This window comes from Haematobia irritans, chromosome 2 (genome assembly GCF_050003625.1).
Source record: "Haematobia irritans isolate KBUSLIRL chromosome 2, ASM5000362v1, whole genome shotgun sequence".
Classification (NCBI taxonomy): domain Eukaryota; kingdom Metazoa; phylum Arthropoda; class Insecta; order Diptera; family Muscidae; genus Haematobia; species Haematobia irritans.
This window is the reverse complement of record NC_134398.1, coordinates 44,955,362-44,977,437: the sequence shown is the minus strand read 5'-3', so window position 1 is coordinate 44,977,437 and position 22,076 is coordinate 44,955,362. Positions and strand designations below refer to the sequence as shown.

Here is a 22,076-nt window from a genome sequence, read left to right as displayed (position 1 = left end):
ATGTAATTTTGACAAAATTTCCTATAGAAATGTAATTTTGACAAAATTTTCTATAGAAATGAAATTTTGACAAAATTTCCTATAGAAATGAAATTTTGACAAAATTTCCTATAGAAATGAAATTTTGACAAAATTTCCTATAGAAATGAAATTTTGACAAAATTTCCTATAGAAATGAAATTTTGACAAAATTTCCTATAGAAATGAAATTTTGGCAAAATTTTCTATAGAAATGAAATTTTGATACAATTTCCTATAGAAATAAAATTTTGACAAAATTTTCTATAGAAATAAAGTTTGTGATTATCGACATTTGGTCTATTGCAACTTTAAATAACTTCACCAAATCGTTATACTGAAAGAATAAATTGTGTAATGATTCTACAATGTTGCGGCGTATTCCTGTAACAATTGCACATTAGGGACAGTGCAGAATTGCCTAGGAAATATAACTGCACAAATTTGTATATTTTCAGGTCCAAAACAATAAAGAAGAAAATTATCTAGTTTGTACTATTCGGATCATACCCATTCAATTTCAATTATTTTCCCCTCCCATCGTTTTAGATAGAAATGTTATGGCATTTAAAAAAATTAATTCATACGCATAATAAAAACAATCCAAGCGTTACTTTCAAAATGTTCGTATATATTTCAATTAAAAAGTCTTTGTAAAAAATTCCTACAAATTTCTTGTTTTGAATTTTAATGAGTAATTAATGTCTTCTCTTCGATGCAAACAACAGCAACCAGAGATTCGTGGTGCAAAATAAATATTTGTCGAAAGACAACCAAAATATTTGACACTCCTCGTTCCAGTTGCTTTGCTTTTGGTTTCTATTGGACATTTGCAAATGGGCTAGCTTCTGTTTCCGGTGGCTGAGACTTAAACCAGTATGAGGGAGCACATACAAGATGTTATTTCTCACATAGTCTACTCACCATCAACAGCTCGATTCTGTAATACTCTGCGTTTTCATTGTATTTTAAAGCTCATTTGCATCGGTTAAACAACAATTAAAAGCCCTTAAGCCCTCAGAATCTACCACTTCAATTTGCCCTTCACAAAAAAATCTTTTCCTCCTTTCCATCCATGTTGGGAGAATTTATTTCTGACTATTCCACATTTTTTATATTTCCCTTTTTTCTAACATTCCCAAATTTGTTCTGTACTTGTCGTTAGCTTAAAAGGTTTTCCAAGACTTGGAGGCTTTAAAATTGGGCAAAAGAAGAATTTCAGGGATTGTAGAGTGAACAAAGCAATGCTTACAAAAATAAGGCCAAATAGACTGATTTCGAATATGATATTAAGCTTAAGGATATAATTTAAGATTATTATGATTGTATTCTCAGCATTAATGATAATGAATATATTTTTCCAAAAATAAAAAAAAAAACTGTTTTTATACTGATTTCAAGAGTAATATCGTGTTTACATTACTTTTGGCTGGCAAATAAAGGTTTAAATATCACCCTGGTTTACATACAAATGTCATGCCTGGATTAACTTTTTTCCCTTTTCGGTTGTGTTTAGAAAGTTTCATCAGTAATATTTTTCAAAATTTAAATTTTTATTTCTATAAAAAATTTTGTCAAAATTTGATTTCCATGGAAATTTTTTTCAAAATTTCATTTCTATAAGGAATTTTGTCAAAATTTCATTTCTATAGGAAATTTTGTCAAAATTTAATTTCTATAGGAAATTTTGTCAAAATTTAATTTCTATAGGAAATTTTCTCAAAGTTTCATTTCTATAGGAAATTTTCTCAAAATTTCATTTCTATCGAAAATTTTCTCAAAATTTCATTTCTATAGGAAATTTTGTCAAAATTTCATTTCAAAAATTTAAAATTTCATATTTATAGGAAATTTCGTCACAGTTTCATTTTCATAGGAAACTCTCTCACATTTTCATTACTATAGGAAATTTTGTCAAAATGTTATTTCTCTCGAAAATGTTGTCAAAATTTCATTTTTACAGGAAATTTGTCAAAATTTCATTTTTACAGGAAATTTTGTCAAAATTTCATTTCTATAGGAAAATTTTGTCAAAATTTCATTTCTATATGAAATTTTCTCAAAGTTTCATTTCTATAGGAAATTTTCTCACATTTTCATTACTATAGGAAATTTTCTCAAAATTTCATTTCTATAGGAAATTTTCTCAAAATTTCATTTCTATAGGAAATTTTGTCAAAATTTCATTTCTATAGGAAATTTTGTCAAAGTTTCATTTCTGTAGGAAATTTTCTCACATTTTCATTACTATAAGAAATTTTCTCAAAATTTCATTTCTATAGGAAATTTTGTCAAAATTTTGTCAAAATTTCATTTCTATAGGAAATTTTGTCAAAATTTCATTTCTATCGAAAATTTTCTCAAAATTTTATTTCTATAGGAAATTTTGTCAAAATTTCATTTCAAAAATTTAAAATTTCATTTTTATAGGAAATTTTGTCACAGTTTCATTTTCATAGGAAACTTTCTCACATTTTCATTACTATAGGAAATTTTGTCAAAATGTTATTTCTCTCGAAAATGTTGTCAAAATTTCATTTTTACAGGAAATTTGTCAACATTTCATTTTTACAGGAAATTTTGTCAAAATTTAATTTCTGTAGGAAATTTTGTCAAAATTTCATTTCCATATGAAATTTTCTCAAAGTTTCATTTCTATAGGAAATTTTCTCACATTTTCATTACTATAGGAAATTTTCTCAAAATTTCATTTCTATCGGAAATTTTGTCAAAATTTCATTTCTATAGGAAATTTTGTCGAAATTTCATTTCTATAGGACATTTCGTCAAAATTTCATTTCTATAGGAAATTTTGTCAAAAATTCATTTCTATAGGAAATTTTGTTAAAATTTCATTTCTATAGGAAATTTTGTCAAAGTTTCATTTCTATAATTTCATTTTGTCAAACTTTCATTTCTAAAATTTCATTTCTATAGGAAATTTTCTCACATTTTCATTTCTATAGGGAATTTTGTCAAAATTTCATTTTTATAACAGGTTGGCTGATAAGTCCCCGGTCTAACAAAGAAAAACACATTTTTTTGTAAAAATTCGTTTTTATTATTCAACATAGTTCCCTTCAAGAGCGTTACAACGATTATAACGACCTTCCAATTTTTTGACACCATTTTGGTAGTACTCTTCGGTTTTACCTCAAAATAGGCCTCAGTTTCGGCGATCGCCTCTTCATTGCAGCCAAATTTTTTCCCTGCAAGAACAAGAAACAGTCGCTGGGGGCCAAATCTGGAGAATACGGTGGGTGGGGAAGCAATTCGAAGCCCAATTCATGAATTTTTGCCATCGTTCTCAATGACTTGTGGCACGGTGCGTTGTCTTGGTGGAACAACATTTTTTTCTTCTTCATATGGGACCGTTTTGCCGCGATTTCGACCTTCAAACGCTCCAATAACACCATATAATAGTCACTGTTGATGGTTTTTCCCTTCTCGAGATAATCGATAAAAATTATTCCATGCGCATCCCAAAAAACAGAGGCCATTACTTTCCCAGCGGACTTTTGAGTCTTTCCACGCTTCGGAGACGGTTCACCGGTCGCTGTCCACTCAGCCGACTGCCGATTGGACTCAGGAGTGTAGTGATGGAGCCATGTTTCATCTATTGTCACATATCGACGGAAAAACTCTGGTGTTTTACGAGTTAACAGCTGCAAACACCGCTCAGAATCATTAACTCGTTGTTGTTTTTGGTCAAATGTGATCTCGCGCGGCACCCATTTTGCACAGAGCTTCCGCATATCCAAATATTGATGAATGATATGACCAATACGTTCCTTTGATATCTTTAAGGCCTCTGCTATCACGATCAACATCATTCTACGGCCATTCAAAATCATTTTGTAGATTTTTTGATGTTTTCGTGAACGGTGAACGCAGTGGACGCCCGAAAGAGGTGGTTACCGTCTTTCGGGCGTTCACCGTCCCCCGTGCTCATTTCACCATGCTTGAATTTTGCATACCAATCAATTATTGTTGATTTCCCTGGGGCAGAGACCGGAAAGTGTTTGGAAGTGTTTGCTTCCACCGTATTTTTTTTTCCTTCAGAAAACAGTATTTTATCAAAACACGAAATTCCTTTTTTTCCATTTTTTTCACAATAACAAAAGTTGCTTCAAAAAAGACGCTCTATCTCACAAACTACTTGACTTACAGACGTCAAATTTTGACACGAATCATTTGAAAGTTAGTACTATATAAAAATAATATGCATTTAATACTAGCGACGTCATCTATATGTCAGACCGGGGACTTATCAGCCAACCTGTTAAGACATGTTGTTAGAATTTCATTTCTGTAAGAAAATTCGTCAAAATTTTATTTCTATAGAAAATTTTGTCAGAAGTTTATTTCTATTGAAAATTTTGCAAAATTTTTTTTCTAGAGAAAATTTTGTCAATATTTTATTCCTATAGAAAATTTTGTCAAAATTTAATTTCTATAGAAAATTTGGCAAAATTTCATTTCTATAGGAAATTTTGTCAAAATTCCATTTCTATAGGAAATTTTGTCAAAATTCCATTTTTATAAGAAATTTTGTCAAAATTTCATTTCTATAGGACATTTTATCAAAATTTCGGGTCTTTAGGAAATTTTGTCAAAATTTCATTTCTATAGGAAATTTTGTCAAAATTTCTTTTCTTTAGGAAATTTTGTTAAAATTTCATTTCTATAGGAAATTTTGTTAAAATTTCATTTCTATAGAAATTTTTATCAAAACTTCATTTCTACAGGAAATTTTTTTCATTTTAATAGGAAAGATTGTCAAAATTTCATTTCATATAGAATTTCATTTCTATAGAAATTTTTGTCAAAAGTGAAATTTTTGTCGCGTGAGTGATTTGATAAAAATGTCAAAAAGATTTTATTTGCTCCAATGAATTTAAATTGTCACTTAGTGGTGTATGTACCATTTTACTTCTCTGAGTAAAAATTTAAATCTTAAAAACCTTTAATGCTTTACTTTGAACATATCTCGGGAAAAACTTTTTATCGCTCTTTTCCATTTTATATTTATTTCCTCCTTTCAATTTGTTTGCAAATACTTGGAATTACATATTATCATTATTATAATGTAGTTGTTCAGACTCATCGTTGTCGTAGTAGGTTGATAGGTTTGCTGTTTGTTAGCCATGGCGTTACTATGGCTCTTCCAAGTTCTTGTAGTTTTGTTGCATTTCCGGTTCAATAAACTCATTTTGTCCAAGTGCAAAGGCACTATGAGTACGAATAACTAGTAGGGGAAAGTGGTGTTTGTCGAGGCCTTATAGCTGGAATTCAATAGGAAATAGCAAATAAAGGATCAAATTTTCTAACAATTAAAATTTTGACAAAATTTTCAATAGAAATAGAAATTGACAAAATTTTCTATAGAATTAAAAAATTTGACAAAATTTTCTATAGAAATAAAATTTTGACAAAATTTTCTAACAATTAAAATTTTGACAAAATTTTCTATAGAAATAAAATTTTGACAAAATTTTCTATAGAATAAAATTTTGACAAATTTTTCTATAGAAATAAAATTTTGACAAAATTTTCTATAGAATTAAAAAATTTGACAAAATTTTCTATAGAAATAAAATTTTGACAAAATGTATTATAGAAATAAAATGTTGACAAAATTTTCTATAGAAATAGAATTTTGACAAAATATTCTATAGAAATAAAATTTTGACAAAATTTTCTATAGAAATAAAATTTTGACAAAATTTTCTATAGAAATAAATTTTTGACAAAATTTTCTATAGAAATAAAATTTTGACAAAATTTTCTATAGAAATCAAATTTTGACAAAATTTTCTATAGAAATCAAATTTTGACAAAATTTTCTATAGAAATAAAATTTTGACAAAATTTTCTATAGAAATTAAATTTTGACAAAATTTTCTATAGAATTAAAAAAATTTGACAAAATTTTCAATAGAAATAAAATTTTGACAAAATTTTCTATAGAAATAAAATTTTGACAAAATTTTCTATAGAAATAAAATTTTGACAAAATTTTCTATAGAAATAGAATTTTGACAAAATTTGCTATAGAAATAAAACGTTGACAAAATTTTCTATAGAATTAATAAAATTTGACAAAATTTTCTATAGGAATAAAATTTTGACAAAATTTTCTATAGAAATAAAATTTTGACAAAATTTTCTTTAGAAATAAAATTTTGACAAAATTTTCTATAGAAATAGAATTTTGACAAAATTTTCTATAGAAATAAAACGTTGACAAAATTTTCTATGGAAATAAAATTTTGACAAAATTTTTTATAGAAATAAAATATTGACAAAATTTTCTATAGAAATAAAATTTTGACAAAATTTTCTTTAGAAATAGAATTTTGACAAAATTTTTTGTAGAAATAAAATTTTGACAAAATTTTCTATAGAAATAAAATTTTGACAAAATTTTCTATAGAAATAAAATTTTGACAAAATTTTCTATAGAAATAAAATTTTGACAAAATTTTCTATAGAAATAAAATTTTGACAAAATTTTCTATAGAAATAAAATTTTGACAAAATTTTCTATAGAAATAAAATTTTGAACAAATTTTCTATAGCAATAAAATGTTGACAAAATTTTGTATATAAATAAAATTTTGACAAAATCTACTATATAAAAATGAGTCGGATTTTCCTTCCTGAAGCAATAACGCACGAACCGATTTCCACAGTTTAGCATTCGTTGGAAAGGTCTCGGACTCTGTGAGGTTTTATAGCAAAGAAAATTCAAGAAAAGTTTCAACGGAAAAGAGGGAATATTTTTTTACACATTACAAAAATGTATAATTTGAATTCATCGCAGTTCCTTTTGTTATAAAATAATTAATTTTTTTCACATGAAACATGTTCGGAGAACGTAGAGGGTAATCATGTGGTAAAAATAGGGTACCTCATTCTTTTATATCTGGTGGGGGAGGGGGCATCTCCCTTGGGTGAAATTTCCAAGGAAGGTTAGGGGTGATGTCTTGACAAAGACCCGCTACTTTATTTTTCGATATTTGGTCGCGGAGGTGGACCAACCCTGTATACGACTTTTGTTTAAAGTAAATTAAAATAGCAAAAATTCTCTGATTTACTTGATATTTACAGAGAGCACGCCGTGAGGTTATGAATTTATTATAGGATACCCGATTTTTTAATATTAGGACGGGAAGAGGGACCTCCCCCTTGCCCGACTTTTTGAAAATTGGAACAAAATTATCCGATTTGTTTGAAATTTTCCGGGAAGGGGGCGTCAGCTACTTTATTTTTCGATATTTGGTCGAGGAGGGGGCCCTCCCCTTTGTCCGACTTTTTTTTTAAAGTACAGTAAAAAAACTTACTGAAATTTTACGGAGAACTTGGAGGAGATTATGAAATTTATATGATGTGTATAATTTTTTAATATTTGGTCGGGGAAAATAAAAGGGCACAGGGAGACCTCATTGCTTCTCAAGTACATACCGTGAAACAATTAAACTTTTCAAATTTACTTGAAAGAGGATGTGGGATAGGTTATATTATTATAATAGATATCTGATTTTGTGATATTCGGAACGAAAGAGGGGCCTCCCCTTGCCTTGCTGTTTAAAAATTGGGCTTATAAATTGCTTGAAATTTTCTGGGACGTCTACACAATATACGCTATATCATTTTTCAATATTGCGACGGGGTGGGAGACCTCTTCCAGAATTCTCAAGTTTACTTGATATTTACAAAGGCCGTAGGGGAAGGTTATGAAATCAATATGGTGTACTTGATTTTTGGGTATTTGGACGGGAACCTTCTCCTTGCCACACTATAAAACTTGAAGGAAAGTTTACAGAATTCCTTGGAATTTGAAGAGAAAGTGACGTCTCTTTACAAAAAATAGAGCAAAATCTAACCTTCTCCGATGTACTTGAAATTGGGAGAAGATGAATAAAGTTATACAGGGTACATGATTTTTCGATGTCTGGTTAGGGAAGGGGAATAGTGAAGTTTGGTAGTTTGTGAAATGAATATAGGGTACGTGAATTTACAATATCTGGTCGGGGAAGAGCGAAGGAGGGGGATTCCCTTTTGCCCGATTTTTTGGAAATAAAAAGTAGAGGAATGTCGATAAATGGGAAGTCAGTACATAATTTTATGATTTTTCCACAGGCTTCTGCCAGACTTTTTTAAGTAAAAAACTTAAATTTACATGAAGTTGACAGGCAACGTTGAAAGTCATGTTTTGCGTGTCCAACACTGAGAAAGTTATGTTCTCCGTGTCCAACACTGAGAAAGTTATGTTCTCCGTGTCCAACACTTTAAAAAATATTAATATAGAAACGAAAAAGCAAGTAGCCCGATTTTTTTGAAATGTATGGGACACGTGTGTGGAAACCATGCAGTGATAAATCAGTACTTCAGTTTTTGTGCCACACTTCCCCCGACTCTAGTCTTAAAAAAAGTTCAAAATGTTTCGAATTTGTTTTCAGATCGAAGGATATGGTTGACTAAGTTCACGAAAATATGCCTCGGGAGGCACAGCGAAGCGGGCCGGGTTACGATAGTTTTCTATAGAAATAAAATTTTGAGAAAATTTTCTATAGAAATAAAATTTTGACAAAATTTTCTATAGAAATAAAATTTTGACAAAATGTTCTATAAAAAAAATATTAAGATTGACAAAACTGATCCAATAAGGCCTTGCGAATTTTCCAACTGGTTGCTTGGACATAAACACTCACACCGACACCCACTCAACTTTGGTAACTATCACACTACCAGAAGTTAGCAACACTAAGTTTCCTGCCATTTTCAGGCACTGCCGCTGCTGCTTCTGCTACACTACCAACTCCCAATGTGTGTATAGAGGATGAAATTGGACAGACAGGCCGACAGCACAATTATGGTGCAACACCCAAAAGTATTGCAGAGAACTTGCAATTGGAGTAGGAACGATGACAATGACGTTTTATGCTGCAGTACTAACACGGTAGTGGCATTTCTGTATATGACAGTCATACTATGAGTTTAGCGCCCATCAAGAAGGAAACCTAACGATGGGTATGTATTCTCCACTCGAGAATTTCCATTATGTACTGAATGTGCTTCAACAGCTGGTTTTTTTTTCATGTTGAGCATTTTTCCGCACCGCCTTCGAATTGCATTTCATTTTAGTTTAACTATTTTCGCTGTGGAATATAACTGCTGTTGAAAGTATAGTTGCATTGTGTAGTTATCCCACTCAAATGTTGGAATTGTTGTTCACAGAATGTTGAAGAACTAAAGTAAATTCTCTCAATATTGCTAAGTTAGCAATAGTGGAGGAGATGGCTTATAGCCTAGTTTGCCGATATGTCAGGCGAACGTTATAATTCCCACCTACTAGAGTCATGGTATACACCGAAAGAATTTTCTTCGTAAAATGAACGAAAAATTTCGTTAAAAGTACGAAATTTGTCATTGTTTTACAACCAAAGAAACTTTTCATTAAAAGTACGAAATATTTCGTACTTTTTACGAAGAAAAGTTCTTCCAAAATTTTCGTAGTTTGTAAGAAAAAAATTCGTACTTTTTATGAAGAATCTTCGTACTTTTTATGAAAAATCTTCGTACTTTTTATGAAACAATTTCGTTCTTTTTATGAAAATGTTTCGTACTTTTTATGAAAAATTTTCGTAGTTTTTATGAAAAATGTTCGTACTTTTTATGAAAAACTTTCGTACATTTTTCTAAAAAATGTTCGAACTTTTAGAAAAAAAAATTTATAGTCGAAAGTGCATTTGGTTGTAGTTGCAAGTGTGAAAAATGACATCACTACTTTACATCTTAAGTTTTTGAATAATTTTTAGTTTTATTGCTTCACTTTTATTCATAGCGCGCTATCACCCAAATGAGAAGTAGCATAGACTTGCATAAAAAAAATAGAATAAAGGAATACACTCAAGCACATTATAAAAGACAATTTAATGCCGCGAACGGAAATTTTACAACTTCAATGAAACTTCTTCGTTATTTCAAAGAAAATGTTTCGTACTCTTTATGAAGAAATTTTAACGCAGAATGTTTCGTAAAATATTCGTAAAAACTTCTTCACAAAATTCATGAAATGTGAAGAAAGTTTCGTTAAAAGTACGAACTTTTTACGAAGAAAAGTTAATGTAGAATGTTTCGTAGAAGTTTCGTATATTCGTAAAATGTTCTTCGTAAAATTTACGAAAATGAATGAAAATTTCGTTATTTTAATGAAGAATTCAGGGAGAATAGTTAATGAAGAATTCTTCGTAAAATTAACGAAGAGAATTCTTTCGGTGTAGAAGATACTACAAATGATGACGAAGAAGTAGTATTACCAATTATAGATACCATAAGATTCCGATGACTCAATCAAAAGTCGAATTTCTTTATTATGTACCAAGAGAATTTATGTTTAATTTGAAGAAGGTCTTCTCTCTACTGATTAGGTTAAGTCGGGTGAAAAAGAGGAGTAGGAACTTCTACGTCTCATGTCGGCATGAGGCAGCTTGTTGTGCGAGTTAATGTCAATTGCCGTTTTTAACTTTATTTGCTTATTTTACGAACTCTGTCTCCCCGATGTATTCTCGGTATCATGGCTCCTTCCTAAACAACAACGTCTATATCTAGCTATTTTCAAAGGTAACGTTTCCAACGAAACAAATGAAAAAGAGACTGGGTGAAGATATACAAGCAATAATTTTGCACTTTGGTGCACATCGTTCTTCTTGCAGCTCGGTTTTCTAACGTACTAGATATTTGCTTCCGAAACGAAATATATAGCTGCAATGAGAGCTTTGGTCCTACAAGTTCTCTAATGCGACTTTTGAGTCTACAATTCCACTACTGATACCTTTGGACTTACAGCATTTAGCATACATTTCTACCACTGAGACTTTCGGGCCTAAAATTCTGTATCTCAGATAATCAGGCTTACATTCTCCCCAACGAGACTTTCAAGCCATCGGTTCCTCCACTTCGACCTTCAGACCCACGGTATCCTCACTGAGATCATCGAGCCTACAGTTTCAACAATAAGACAGTCGGACATGCAGTTCCCCAGCTGAGACCATCTGGCTTACAATTGCACCAGTAAGCCATCCGACCATGCATGGTCTATAATTCTACACTTTCCCCACTACGACATTCGAGCCTACAGTTCATCTACTGTTCTACTCGGTATCCGGTATCTGTTCAGTTTTCCCTTCTGAGACTTTCCAGTCTACACTTTCTCTTTTGAGATGTTCGTGCCCAAGGTATCCTGTATGAGACTATCAAGTCCACAGTTCCAACACTGAGACAGAGAGCCACCACTGAGACTTTGGCCCTAAATTTCTGCCATTAAAATCTTCAGGCTTACAGATTCCCCTACTGAGACCTTCGAGCCTATAGATCCCCTACAGAGATCTTCGGCCATACGATATCCCCACTGAGATTATCGAGCTTACAGTTGCTGAAACCTAATATTCTACAACAGATACCTTAAGCCTACACTTCCCCCACCGCGACCTCCGAGACTACAGTTCATCTATTGTTCTACTCGGTATCCCATCTGTTCACTTCATACCTCTGAGACTTTCGAGCCTACACATCCTCTATTGAGATGTTCGTACTAGAGGTGTGCACGTGACACGAAATTGTCGTGACTCACGAAAATTTTCGTGATTCGTGCGTGAATCGTGATTCACGCTCATGACAACAGCGTGAGTGTGCGTGAGTGTGATTAACAAACCAAAATGTCGTGCGTGAGCGTGAATCACGAAAATAATATCTTCGTGAGTGTGCGTGAGTAACGAATTACACTCACGAAAATATTCCTGCTCACCAACATAAAACGCTTAAGAGTTACATTCAATTACAATTTTAGTGACACCTGGGATGTTAAGAGTTTAATAACACTCTCCATTTTAATAATGCTCATGTTTTCAGACACTTCGGTAAGGTAAATTAATCATAAAATTATTCGTGAGTCACGATATTTTTCGTGAGTCACGGTATTTTTCGTGAGTCACGACTTTTCGTGCGTGAGTGTGCATGAGTACAAATTTTCTTTTCGTGAGTGTGCGTGAGCGTGAGTCCTACCAAAAAATATCGTGCGTGAGTGTGCGTGAGTATGATTTTTCAGTCGTGAGTGTGCGTGAGCGTGAGTAAAATATTACTCACGTGCACACCTCTAGTTCGTACCCACGGTATCCTATATGAGACTACACACAGTTCCAAGACTGTGACATTCGAACATACAGAGCTATTATTTCACCATTGAGACTTTCGGCCCTACATTTCTAGCAATAAGATGTTCAGGCTTACAGATTCCCCTACTGAGACCTTCAAGCCTATAGATCCCCTACAGAGACCTCGGTCACAGGAAATTGCCACTGAGATTATCGAGCTTACAGTACTGAGACTGTCGGACATGGAGCTTCTCTGCCGAGACTTTAGGGTCTAGAATTCCAACACTCACACGTCCGAGTATGGAGGGCCTTTAATATAGTTCTTCCAATATTTCTGGTTCAGTTAGACTAGTCAGTCCATTGTGATACCACAGTGGAGAATTTCTCAATGATAAGGGACCACCTTTCTATAGCCGAGTCCGAACAGCGTTTCACTGCAATGTGAAGCGCCGTTCTACCACTTAGCGAAGCTTTGAAACACTCAGATATGTCACCAGTATTAATGAGAGGTGGATTACCGCTGCAAAATTGTTGGTGTTTTGGTCGAAACAGGGATTGAATCCACGATCCTTTATATGCAAGGCGGGCATGATAACCATTACACCACGGTGGCTCCCTTGCTCACCACGAAGTCCTAAAACTGAGAACATACTGCACCCCACTGTGATCTTCAGGTATACAGTTGTAGAACTGAGATGTTTGAGCATGCAGGGCCTATAGTTCTACCACTGTGATAGTCAGACCTATATTTCCGACTACTGAGATCTTCGGACAACAGGTTTCCTCATAGCAGGTTAGGTTAGGTTAGGTGGCAGCCCGATGTATCAGACTCACTTAGACTATTCAGTGATTGTGATACCGAGTCCGTACGGCGTTCCACCTTGCAGTGGAACCACTTAGAGAAGCTTTGAAAACCTCAGAAATGTCACCAGGATTACTGAGGTGGGATAATCCACCGCTGGAAAACTTTTTTGGTGTTCGGTCGAAGCAGGAATCGAACCCATGACCTTGTGTATGCAAGGCGGGCATGCTAACCATTGCACCACGGTGGCTTCCTCATAGCAACCAACGAGTACTAAAACTGATAGGCAGACCTGCAGCCCTCCCGCTGACACATTGGGGCCTACCGCTCCCTCCACTTCGATCTTCAGACCGGTATCCTCACTGATCTTATCGAGGCTAGAGTTCCAACACTGCGACAGGACCTACAATTCTACCACTGACACCTTTAAGCCTACCGTTACTCTGCTTATATCTTCGGGCACTCTTACCTCTACAGTACCAACAATGATGCAGTCGGATATATAACCCCCTGCTGGGACCTTCGGGCCTCCAAGTCTGCCGCTGAGACGGTTGAGCATGCAGGACCTACAATTCTATCATTAAGACCTCCCGACCTAAAACTCTAACACTGAGATCTTTGGGTATCCACACTGAGAGCATTCCCACAAACGGACCTGTAGTTCTCCTTCTGAAACCTTAGGGTCAACAGTTCTACCACTGAGATGTTAGAGCATGCAGGACCTACAATTCTACCAATGAGACTTTCGGGCGTAAAATTCTACCACTGAAATTTTCAGGCCTACAGTTCCCTCTACTTAGATTTTCGGGCCCATGGTATCCTCACTGAGGCTATAGAGCCTAGAGTTCCAACACTGCGACCGTCGCTCGTGCAGCTCACCATCTGAGACTTTGGACCTTCAGTTCCACCACTGAGACGGTTGAGCATGAAGGACTTACAATTCCACGAATGTTCGATCGTACAGGGCCCACAATTCTACCACTAAGACTTTTAGGCCTAAAACTCTATCACTTAGATCTTCGGGTATTCTCACTGAGACCATCGAACCTGTACTTCCACCACTCACACAAACGGGCCTACAGTTCTCCTTGTGAAACTATTGGATCAACAGTCTTACCACTGCGATGTTAGAGCATCCAGGATCTACAATTTTACCACTGAGACTTTCAGGCCTCAAATTCGACCAGTGAAATCTTTCTGCAGTTCTAGAACTGACACGTTCGAATATGCAGGGCCTAAAATTCTTCCTCCCTGATCTTCAGGCCTACATTTAATCTCCACTATGACCTTCGAGACTACAGTTCCTCTACTGAGATCTTCGGACCCACTGTATCTTCACAGAGCCCATCGAGTCTGCAGTACCAACACTGACCGGACATGTAGCTACCCCGCTGGGACCTTCGGGCCTACAATTTTACATCTGAGACGTTTGAGAATGCAGGACCTACAATTAAACCATTAAGACTTTCGGGCATAGGTTAGGTTAGGTTAGGTTATGTGGCAGCCCGATGTATCAGGCTCACTTAGACTATTCAGTCCATTGTGATACCACAGTGGTGAACTTCTCTCTTATCACTGAGTGCTGCCCGATTCCATGTTAAACTCAATGACAAGGGACCTCCTTTTTATAGCCGAGTCCGAACGGCGTTCCACATTCTAGTGAAACCACTTAGAGAAGCTTTGAAACCCTCAGAAATGTCACCAGCATTACTGAGGTGGGATAATCCACCGCTGAAAAACTTTTTGGTGTTCGGTCGTAGCAGGAATCGAACCCACGACCTTGTGTATGCAAGGCGGGCATGCTAACCATTGCACCACGGTGGCTCCCTTTCGGGCATACAATTACATCGCTGGGGTGTTCGAGCATGCAGGAGACTTTCTACCACTGAAATCTTCAGGCCTACAGTTCCCTCCACTTCGGTCTTTGGGCCCACTGTATCCTAACTGAGATCATCGAGCCGAGAGTTTCAACAATAAGACATTCGCTCGTGCAGTTCCCCCTCTGAGTTTTCGGTTCATCAGTTGCACCACTGAGAAGTTTGAGCCTGCAGGGCCTAGAATTCTACCACTGAGACCTCAAAGCCTATCGTTCCTCTACTGAGATCTTCTGGCCCTCTGTATCCTCACTGCGATCATCGAGCCTACAGTTCCGACACTGACACAATTGGTCATGCAGTTACCTTGCTGAGTCTTTCGGATCTTCAGTTCCACCAAGAGGTGTAAAATTCACACCACGGGTACTTTCGGGCCTAAAAATCCATCGCTTAGCTGTTCAGGCCCCCACTGAAACCGTCGGAACTACAGTTCCTCCCTCCACTGCGATCCTCGAGCCCATGGTATTCTCACTGAGACAATCGAGCCAAGAGTTCTAACATTGAGACAGTCGCTCGCCCAGCTGAGACCTTCAGGCCTACAATTCCACAACTGACACGTTCCAGCATACAGGACCTAGATTTATACCACTGTCTCAACGCTTGAAAATGTGGCAAATTTACCACTAAAGTAGCACAATTACAACACTATTCCCAAAAAAAATAAAGAAAAACTTCATTTGTTACGTGTATCATCTCGTAACGAAATTATTGTAAAAATTTTCCCAGAATAATCATTTTTAGCCAATTACACCAGAGCAATTTTGTAAAATAAAATCACAAAGTCTCAATGTCATTGTCACATCATTACTACCATGGATATTACATTGACCACCAAAAACAAAATCAATATTTACCATTACTGGCTGAAATTACACTCCAATACTCTGGTAATGGGTTTTTGATAGCCACAACCGTCATGCAATGCCATACCCAACCACCCACAATTGTTAAAGGGAGCATGAACAATTAAAAAGTCATAGCAAACATTTGTGTTAACGCCAACGCGAATTGCCCCCAAAGACCAGGTAATTATGACCTCGTGTTCGGTACAAACAACAAAAACTGGTCAAAATTAGTTTTTGCCACAGAACGTAGAGGAAAATCAGACCGGAACGAAATTTATGAGCAATACAACGTATTTCTGCATAATAGAGATCATGGAGAAGAGGTTCAATATTGGGGCCACAAATATGACACAAGCTTGTGGTGCCACAAACCACCGCATGGCTCAAAGTGAATCATTAATAACGCATAAATTCACCAAAAATCACGTTTTGAGTATTAAAATTATTTCCGCACAAAATTGTGTCTGCGGCAGCAAGTTGCCGGCTGTGTATTGGCATTTATATTTAATCTCCAATTGCTGGCAAAAATTGGTTACAAGGTTGAACTTTCACACACAAACACCTTGTGGTCTTCAAATAGAGGATGGTGAAATAATTTGGAATGACTTGAATTTTGGTCAATCGCAATTTCACTTTTGGGTTTTGAGGTTAATTTCTTCTACCGCCCCCGCCCCCACCCTCATTCAAAGGGATGAAACTTTATTGGGCTTTAATTGATGAAACACCATGAGACGATGAATTTTTGTCTTAATCTTAATTAGCAAAAGTGAACGGGTTACGTCAGCAGAAATTTCACAGAGTCAATAATAAACACTTGCCTTAAGCAATTTGGGATTGTGGCGTGAAATTTATATTAGAATTTTATGATGGAGCCGTGAAACATTAAAATTTACAAACTTTGATATTTGTAAAATAAGTAAGCCGTATTACCTGAATGTATGCAATAAAATTTTTAATTATATTTATGTAACTGAACAGAGAGGTAAATGAATCCATTGAACAGTTTATTTTACGATAAATTAAAAGTTTAAGTCTTTCAATTCTGCCAACAAAAATCACAATGGAAATTGTGAATGCCTAAAAATAGGCTATACATATGAGTAATACAGCTACCTTAAAGTAGGCAACATAATTTGAAAATAGACTTTCCATAATTGAACGGAGGTTAAATAAAATTATTCTGTCAGCCAAAGTGAAAATTTCCTATACAGTCAATAATAAATACTTGCCTTAAGCGATCTGGGATTTTGCCATGATATTATATATTTGAATTTTATGATAGAGATATAAAATATCCAGTGAAATATTAACATTTTTCAAACTTTGATATTTGTAAAAGCTGTAAGCCGTATTACCTGAAAGTATGCAATAAATTTCTAAATTATGTTTGTGTAATTGGATAAAGCTTAAGAAACTGAAACCTTTGAGCAGTTCATTTTACGATAAATTAAAAGTTTAAGTCTTTTAATTCCGCCGAAAAAATTATAGAGGAAATTTTAAATGCCTAAAAATAGGTTATACATGTTAACAATACAGCTGCCTTAATGTAGGCAACATAATTTAAAAATAATATTTCTAGAATTGGGCAGAGGTTAAAGCAAGTTAATATGTCAACCGAAGTGGAAGCCTTTAAGCATCCAGGTAAAATCTTAATTAGGAAAAGTGAACCAAAGTATAATCCGTTCACTTTGGTCGCCAGAAATTTCCAAGACAGAGTCAATAATAAACACTTGACTTAAGTGATTTAGGATTGTGCCTTAAGCGATTTAGAATTTATATTAGAATTTTACGATGGAGCCATACCATAAATAAAATTTAGAAACTTTGATATTTGTAAAATACTTAACAGGTGTGCTGATAAGTCCCCGGTCTGACACATAGATGGCGTCGCTAGTATTAAATGCATATTATTATGCATACGGTGGAAGCAAAAACTTGGCTTGATAATGAGTTTCCGGACTCTGCCCCAGGGAAATCAACAATAATTGATTGGTATGCGAAATTCAAGCGTGGTGAAATGAGCACGCAGGACGGTGAACGCAGTGAACGCCCGAAAGCGGTAGTTATCGACGAAAACATCAAAAAAATCCACAAAATGATTTTGAATGACCGTAAAATGAAGTTGATCGAGATAGCAGAGGCCTTAAAGATATCAAAGGAACGTGTCATTCATCAATATTTGGATATGCGGAAGCTCTGTGCAAAATGGGTGCAGCGCGAGTTCACATTTGACCAAAAACAACAACGTGTTGATTCTGATTCTGATCGGTGTTTGCAGCTGTTAACTCGTAATGCACCAGAGTTTTTCCGTCGATATGTGATAATGGATGAAACATGGCTCCATCACTACACTCCTGAGTCCAATCGACAGTCGGCTGAGTGGACAGCGACCGGTGAACCGTGTCCGAAGCGTGGAAAGACTCAAAAGTCCACTGGCAAAGTAATGGCCTCTTTTTTTTGGGATGCGCATGGAATAATTTTTATCGATTATCTTGAGAAGGGAAAAACCATCAACAGTGACTATTATATGGCGTTATGGGAGCGTTTGAAGATCGAAATCGCGGCAAAACGGTCCCATATGAAGAAGAAAAAAGTGTTGTTCCATCAAGACAACGCACCGTGCCACAAGTCATTGAGAACGATGCAAAATTCATGAATTGGGCTTCGAATTGCTTCCCCACCCACCGTATTCTCCAGATCTGGCCCCAGCGACTTTTTCTCTTTCTCAGACCTCAAAAGGATGCTCGCAGGGAAAAAATTGGGCTGCAATGAAGAGGTGATCGCCGAAACTGAGGCCTATTTTGAGGCAAAACCGAAGGAGTACTACCCAAATGGCATCAAAAAATTGGTAGATCGTTATAATCGTTGTATCGCTCTTGAAGGGAACTATGTTGAATAATAAAAACGAATTTTGACAAAAAAATGTGTTTTTCTTTGTTAGACCGAGGACTTATCAGCCAACCTGTTATATTTGCATGATCGAAACATAAAATATTCCGTGAGATTTTAAATATGTTCAAACTTTGATATTTGTAAAAGGTGTAAACCGTGCTACCTGAAATTATGTAATAAAATATTTAAATTGTTTCTTTAATTGTATGGAGTTTAAGAAAATGAATACGTTGAATAGCCTTTGAATTCCGCCAACAAAAACTACGTTGAATATTTTAAAAGCCTAAAAATAGGTTACACATGTTAGCAATACAGCTACCTTAATATATGCAACATAGTTTGAAAATATGCTGTCTCTAATCGAGCGGAGGTTAAATAAAATTATTCAGTTAGCCGTTAGTGAAAATTGCCAAACGATCTGGGATTGTGGCATGAAATTTATATTTGAACACAGAAAATTAATTGATTTTTAAAAAATATTCAATTAAAAATTTAATTGATTCAACAAATTTTTTAATTGAAAGAAGAATCAATCACAAAAAAATTAATAGTATCAAGTTTAATTGGATCAATAAATTTTTTATTAACAATCAATTAATTTTTTAATTGATGCTATTTCTGTGATTGAAGACATTTCAATTAAAAAATTAATTGGATCAATGAATTTTGTGATTGAATCATGAAATTTTACAACCTTTGATGATATTTCCGTAATTGCATAATATTAAAAAAAATATTCCATTACTTTACGATAAATTCAAAGTTTACGTTTTCAAATGCCTAAAAATAGGCTATACATGTTAGTAATACAGCTACCTTAAGGTAGACAACATAATTTGAAAATAGTCTTTCTATAGTTAAGTGGACGTTAACAAAATCAATCCTTTCGAAATTTTGTTTAAGATAACAATCTTTTAATAATCCATATAACGAGCCAATTGCTCGTACATATTTTTCTTATACTGAATTAATTTATTACACTTTTTTTCCTTCGTACCACTGTACCCACTTGGTTGCTGTGCGCCACAGTACCCATTGTAACTGTGGTCATTTTCTTGCGTGTGGTACAAGTGGTATCAAAGAGAAACCTACTTTCATCACCCAACGTTTTTGACATTACACGTTGGTAATTCTCATTGGGTTGGTGTCCTGGCCGACTTAAGAGTGTCGGTTTGTCGGGACAATGGCATGAATCAACCGAGGCTTGACGAACAGTAAAGCGAGTGGCAACGACCGCTGCCGAACTTCCGAAAACAACAACCGATTCATCCTAACGCGATTCGTTCGCATCCTATTGTAGTTAACGCGATTCGTTCGCATGCAAAGCCTGTAGTAGACTAGAACTCTCCACTACCTTCTCCTATTCCTTTCCTCCCCCTCTAAGGCTTTAACGCGGTTCGTTCGCTTATGCGATTCGTTCGCTTACGCAGTTCGGCTGCTTACGCAATTCGTTCGCTTACGCAGTTCGGCTGCTTACGCAATTCGTTCGCTTACGCGATTATTTCGCTAACGCGGTTCGTGCGCTTAAGTGATTCGTTCGCTTACGCGGTTCGTGCGATTCGTTCGCTTACGCAGTTCGTCTGCTTACGCGGTTCGTACGCTTACTCGATTCGTTCGCTTACGTAGTTCGGCTGCTTACGCGGTTTGGCTGCTTACGCGATTCGTTCGCTTACGCGATTATTTCGCCAACGCGGTTCGTGCGCTTACGCGATTCGTTCGCTTACGCGGTTCGTGCGATTCGTTCGCTTACGCAGTTCGTCTGCTTACGCGGTTCGTCCGCTTACTCGATTCGTTCGCTTACGTAGTTCGGCTGCTTACGCGGTTCGTCTGCTTACGCGATTCGTTCGCTTACGCGGTTCGTCCGCATCAATCAGGTTCTAGAATAGCCGAATCCTTTTCCCTGTCCCTCTTTTCGTTACAGAAACCAACACGAGCTCCATCGGCCGTCCCCTTCGTCATCCTCGTATACGAACATCATCGGGCCGACGGAGATGATGATTGCATCATCTCCGTGCACGAACACTATCGTCATCATCGGCCCGATACAATCGTCATATACACACACGAACATCATCAGCCCGACAAGACCAACATCTACGTTTACGAACATCATCGGCCAGATGCAATCGTCACATCCACACACGAACACCATCGGCCCGACTCAATCGTCACCTCCGCACACGAACACCGTCGGCCCGATACCACCGTCATCACTGCACACGAAACCCCGTCATCGTCATCTCCGTGCACGAGCACCACCAGACCACCACTATCGTCATCCCCGTTTACGAACACCGTCGGACCGACATCATCGTCATCCCCGTTTACGAACACCGTCGGCCCGACGCACCACACCGTGCCACCGTCGCCACCAGCCAAGCTTCGCACCGTGCTCCCGACACCATTACCACCGCACCACCTCGAAGAAAACCACGTTACATCCACTAAATATAAAAAATATAAAAATATAAAACAAACTTCAACAAGTCTCAAAAAATTTGTTAGAACCACATTGAACCACAATAAGATTTTTGGAACAAAGGACCCACATTTGCTTTAAGCCATTAAAAGATTTGGAGTCCAAAATTTATATTTTCATTTCAGAGTTATAAACTTCTCATGAAATATTAAAAATTACAAACTTTAATGTTTGCAAACCGTCTTACCTGAAAGTATGCTATAAAATTATACTCTCCGTAATTAGATTGAAATGAACCGATTGAAAAAATTATTTTGCCATAATGTAAACTATAAAGTAAATTTGAACAGATTAAAAATAGGCTATACATTTGTTTTAAGAAATCTTATTAAATAAATTCAGGGACAAATTGTTTAGTATCCCACTAATAATAAGAAATAAAAAAGTTAATAAATATATTATTAAGAAAACAAAACTTTAAAAAAGTCGATAGATTTGAAAATTTATTAAAAAAGAAAATAGGAATTAATTAAGTCAATACATTTTTAAGCGGATCAATTATTGCAATATTCGAATCGATGGTAACACATCAAGAGGTTAAAATAGCCCCAGTTATGGCCAGTTTCTCATCCTCCGATTAATTTTAACCGGTGGATAGACCTCCGGTTAGTAAAATTTTTGTATGGGATCAGCTGTTTTATCGACACGATAAATAATAACAAGGCATTGAGAAACTGGCCCTTAGAATAAAAAAAATCTTGTTTGCTTTTAACTACATGTGCCAAAAAAGTATGCAGTATTAGTCAGCATTGTCTCCATAGCATCGATGTCTTCATTTTCACGATATTTCTGACTGGCAATTTTAAGTTTGGAAACAAAAAGAAGTCGTACGATGCCAAACGAGATGGGCAGCACTTCAGCCCAATTTGACCTTGACGAGGCGTGAAATGGTAGCTGGTACATATATAACATTTTCTCCCGACTAACAATCAGAAATAAGTAAACAAAACTATATAATTTTATTCTGCTTTTACTGAATCCTTTTTGCTACTACACTGAACGAAGATT

At 35.5% G+C, this 22,076-nt stretch overlaps 1 protein-coding gene across 1 annotated transcript in view; it reads right to left on the bottom strand.

Moving 5' to 3' along the window:
* The window catches only part of stai (stathmin), a 578,970-nt gene that overhangs the window by 443,111 nt on the left and 113,783 nt on the right, over positions 1–22,076 (bottom strand). The gene's annotated exons all lie outside the window — the stretch shown is intronic.